Source organism: Myotis myotis, unplaced genomic scaffold (genome assembly GCF_014108235.1).
Source record: "Myotis myotis isolate mMyoMyo1 unplaced genomic scaffold, mMyoMyo1.p scaffold_m19_p_6, whole genome shotgun sequence".
In the NCBI taxonomy this organism is placed as follows: domain Eukaryota; kingdom Metazoa; phylum Chordata; class Mammalia; order Chiroptera; family Vespertilionidae; genus Myotis; species Myotis myotis.
The window spans coordinates 25,711,610-25,716,427 of record NW_023416368.1 but is presented as its reverse complement, the minus strand read 5'-3'; the positions used below and the strand labels follow the sequence as shown (position 1 = coordinate 25,716,427).

Below are 4,818 nucleotides of genomic sequence, written 5' to 3'. Positions count from 1 at the left end.
TGGTTTCATAGAACAAACTGACAAAATAGGTGAAATTCAAATGGTAAACTTGTTGAATCTTTTCATCTGCCTTGGCCTAAAGTCTTTCCCTTGATGTTGTTAACTTAAGATCAATTCCTTTGGGTATACATCAATTGTCCCCTTCTGAAATTTTTACTGGAGGGCCTATCAAGTGAGGTTAAATCAGGGAATGTGCAAACCTGCCTTACTGAGAGTTTTTAACTTATTGCTAAGAACTTACAAACGTTCTTGAAATTAGTGCAAGTTCATAGGACAATCTTTTCACAGAGCACTTCCTGGAGACACAGACACCGAGCATCATGGCCTACAGCCCGGATACTTGGTCCATCAAAAAAAATCTCCACAAGAACTCCCTCCAGCATCACTGGAGTGGACCATACAGGATACTGTTAACTAATCCCTGAGTTGCCAGGTTAAAAGGTATTGATCCATGCGTTTGTTTTTCATTTTAAAAGGCTCCCAAACTTGCAGCTCATACACCTGATTGAACACCCCAGCCTGTAGGATACCTCAAATTAGAGTTATCTAGAGCTTGGCTTTTGCCTTGACAGTTTTACATTAAATGTCTTATCTTTGAGTCTGTATTACCTTGCTGAAAAAAGTCAGAAAACGCCCTATGTTATTGATATTATTGCTTAACTATTGCCATTTTTATAAATGGATATATTTAACTAGTAGACTGGCAGCTTCTTTTGAAATTTCCCCTTTTATCCTTTCTGACCTTTGTCTAATCTCTGACTGGAACTTGTGAACATCTGTCTAGAATTAATGAAATGACCCCGTTTGGGTCCCAAATCAACTCAGCAACAGAGAATGTCATGCTTAGGAGCTGAGTGTCACGGATGTAGGTAAAAGTAACAAGTGTTGTAGAGGGGAAAACTCTCAGGCTAATCCCTCTAAAGATCCCCCAAAGCTGAGACTTTAAGAGGGAAGTGTTAAAGGAAAGTAATGACTAGAATAACATATACATGTGGTTAAAACACTCGATGTACTGAAAGTAGGGGCCTTTCTTCGAAGATTAGTTTGAAACATAATGTGCCAAAGAATCCCCCTATGTGTCCCCAAGCCTGCCTGCTCTGTTTTTGCCTCCATAAAGGATAGAATTTGCCCCAACATATTACCTCAGTCTTTGTACCCCTGCAGAAATTCTTTCATCCTGAGATTTCAGTGTGTTTACAAATGTAAATTAACAAGCCTCATCATTGTTTCTCTCCACAGAGATGGTTCATTTAAGTAACACAGAAATTTACCTAAATGGCCTGCTCAAGGTCACCTGACAAGTCCTTTGTATCACCTGGCAATGGATACTCAAAGTATAAAATATGTAGCAGCCTCATTGCAGATCCAGATTCATTATATCCTTTGGCAAGTACCACTGGAGGGATGATTCATCTTCTTTAATTTTTACAGCAAGGCTCCTACCTGTTGGCCTTTCCTCAGCCTCACTGAGCACCCACATACCTGGAAACCCAGACTTTAGCCCTCCTCTGTCCTATCTTACCTGCCCCAAAAACTGAGGGAGGACAGAACATGAATTTCTTAAAGATATTTTTTATGAATCACGTTGATTAAATAAGTAGTTGGCAATGTTTTATTTTGTTCCCCCAAACTTTTCTATTTTTTAATATTGGTTTTGTTTCCACTCACTGTGCTAGACACAGGGAACACTACAGTCTTGCTCCTCCCTTCATGGGAAGGACTGACAGTAAACAAGAATCAGCCACACTGTGGTCAGTGCTATGAAGATGACAAACCTGACCAGCTGGGTGAGGCAGGTAGGAATGGATGGATCAAGGACATCCTCTCTAAGCAGGTGATATCTGAACTGAGGCCTGGAGCATGAGAATCAGACATTTCATTTTTATTTTATATTATTTTTTATATCTTACATATTTTTACTTCTATTAAAGTAAATGTCCATCTTTAATATACCACATAAACAAAAGGATCGTAAGACCAAAAAGTGAGAAAACCACTGTGGTTTATGCCCAGCTGTGATTGGTCCATTTCTTGCTCATTGAGAGGGAATTACAAACCACTCCTGTGTGAGACCTTGGCCCGGCTGAGGTTTTTGTCCATTATAGCCCAGAAAGCTGATTTGTGGTGACCTGTTGGACTTAGACTAGTTAGCTTCTTTTTCCCATTTTATTTCCATTTTGTGTTTTTGTTTCCTCATTTTTCTTTTAAAATTTTATTATTTTTCTTTTCTTTATTGTGTTTTATTTTTAGTCCGTTTTTAAAAAATATTTTTAAATTTTATTTTTCTCAATTTTTGTTACTTTGAAGTTGCCATGTCTCATCATTTTGCAGCCCACTCTGCCAACAAGGAGTGTCAGCGGGGCTTCTCTAGATTTTTTCAAGGAGTTTATTTATTGTCTTAAGAGGTAAATCCCCCAAATATCATAAAAGTAATTGAGTTGATTGTCACTCAGGAAAAATTGTTTCTTTTTATGGAGCATGTTTGCGGAGGGCACTTAATTTGATTATCTGGAGAACTATGGACTATGGATGCATGACCAAGGAGGAAGCCTGAGCCATGTTCCATCAGCTGGTATCAGTGGTACAGTATGGCCACCAGAGGAGCATCATCCATAGGGACCTGAAGCCAGACAACATATTTATAGACAGTGATATGACCATCAAATTGGCAGACTTTGGCTTTAGTAGGGAATTTACAGACAAGTAACTGACCTCCTTCTGGGGCACCATCTGCTATTCGGCCCCAGAGGTCTTTCAGCATCAAACCTATGATGGCCCCAAAGTTGATGTATGGAGCCTGTGGATAGTTTTGTACAGGATGGTGATGGGGGTTGTGCCATTTGTGGGGGACAACTTTGGGAAACTAAAGAAGGAAATACTGAGTGGACAGTTCCATGTACCATACCTTATGTCAAGGGGAGGTCAAAACCTTTAAAATAAATTAATGACCCTCAACCTCAGCAAAAGACCAGAAGATAAAATGAAGGACCCATGGCTCAATATGGGTTAGGAGGAAGAACTGAGGTTGTACATTGAGCACCCCGAGTGACTTGGACCCCCAGGTAGCAGAAATAATGAAGAACCTGGGATTTAGGCAGCACAAGATCCAGACGTCAGTAAGAGGAAGAAAATATAATAATATTATGGGGATGTACATGATTCTAGATACCACAAAAACCAAGATGAAGGGCATTATCCATGCAAACCATCAGGATAATGCCCTGCCCCTCCCCAACAGCAGTGCTTCCCCAAGCCAAGAGGTTCAGCCATCAAGGTACAATACCCCAGCTGGTCTTGAAGTGAGGATTACCGCTTCCCCAGCCAACCTGGAATCAAGGATCACCATTCCCCCATTCGTCCTAGAGTCGATGACTGCCACCCCCAGCCTAGTCCTTCAGTGTGGCCCTGGGTGCTCCCTCACCACCCACAGCAGCAGCAGCAGCAGCAGCGGTGGTGGAGCCCCAGAGGAAGCCACCCATGAAAACTGCCTCCATCCAAGCTGGGCAGCCTGATGGTGGGACCCAGCCTCTCCCGCTGGCCACAGCCATGGTCAGCAGGGAGTGGCTTGGAGGGTCTTCATTTTTTTTCTTAATATTCACAGGCTGTGCACTAACAGTATCTCAAAAGGACAGGAGTGAAGCCAAGTAATTTTTAAAATTGTGAAATTGTGGACGCTTAAGGTAGGCCCACAGTCAAAGAGGCTGGGGAGATCAAGCATCACTCCCTGCGTTTTAAATGTTGAACTTGATGCTGAGCTCCAGGGAGGCTTCCCATGTGGTGTGGGAGAAGAGCCAGAGGCTGGACGCAAAGCACTGTGGGTGAGAGAGGTGCCTGAAGTGCACGCTGTGCATGCAAGGTGAGAGGACTTGGTCTGATGGATGACTGCACGGGATTCACATCAGGAGGGTATCCAGCAGCTCTGTAGTCTTCAGAAACATCTTATCCAAAATACCTGCTGAGCTTGTAGACTTCCTGGAGCCCCCTGAGGGTCTAAAGGAGAGGCCACCCTTGCTGAAGGTCCACCCCGTGGCTCCCACCTGAATGAGACTTCAGAGACTGGACATTTTCCTGGGTCCTTTCTCCCTCCCCTGCCTTCTTTGCTCCCATGTTTATGGGAGCAAAGTTCTTATTAAAGTACTTGGTTTTTCTGAATTTTGTAATAAACTTGATGTTCCAGAAAGATGTATTGGGTACTCTGTTTTTCTTCCTCTGCACAGAACTTGGGCTGTGCATCCTGCAGTTGGAGAAGCGTGCAGTGATGTAGTACTGGGACTTTATCAGGGGAACTCCAACAGGAACAAGTGTGGTTCCGCAGGGAAAAGGCCAGCGCCCAGCATGCTGGACGGGTCTCCTTACTCATGCAGCTGATGGCCTGGGTGCTCTGTGACCTCAGCAGGAGTCACTTCTCTTGACCTCTTGGCTTTGCTCACTTCTCAGGTGGGCTATCCCTATCTACAAGTCAGACTTTTATATTACTGGGGGAACAGTGCTTCAGGCAGAGGGGACAGCAGAGCTGCAGAAAAGAGCTCAAGTGGGAAAGAACTTGACATTTTTCAAGGTGGTCAAAGCATAGTGAGCTGGTGTGAGAACAGCAGGAGTTGTGGCTGCAGATGAAGGGCAGAGCTTGTGGGCCGTGGAGGAGTGTGCAGTTTGTTCTGAGAACAGTGATCAACCCATGAAGGGTTTAAGCAAGGAAGCGATATGATCTGATTTATGTTTTAAAACTACTAAATTGTGGAGAATATTCTCCCTCTGCAAATATTTTTATCCGTCTGCATATTACACGATTCACCAGGCTGGACATGTTTTCTTATAACC

At 43.3% G+C, this 4,818-nt stretch overlaps 1 pseudogene; it reads left to right on the top strand.

Moving 5' to 3' along the window:
- Positions 1 to 2,312: 2,312 nt before the first annotated feature.
- On the top strand, positions 2,313 to 3,697 carry LOC118657882 (annotated as a pseudogene).
- Positions 3,698 to 4,818: the final 1,121 nt, after the last annotated feature.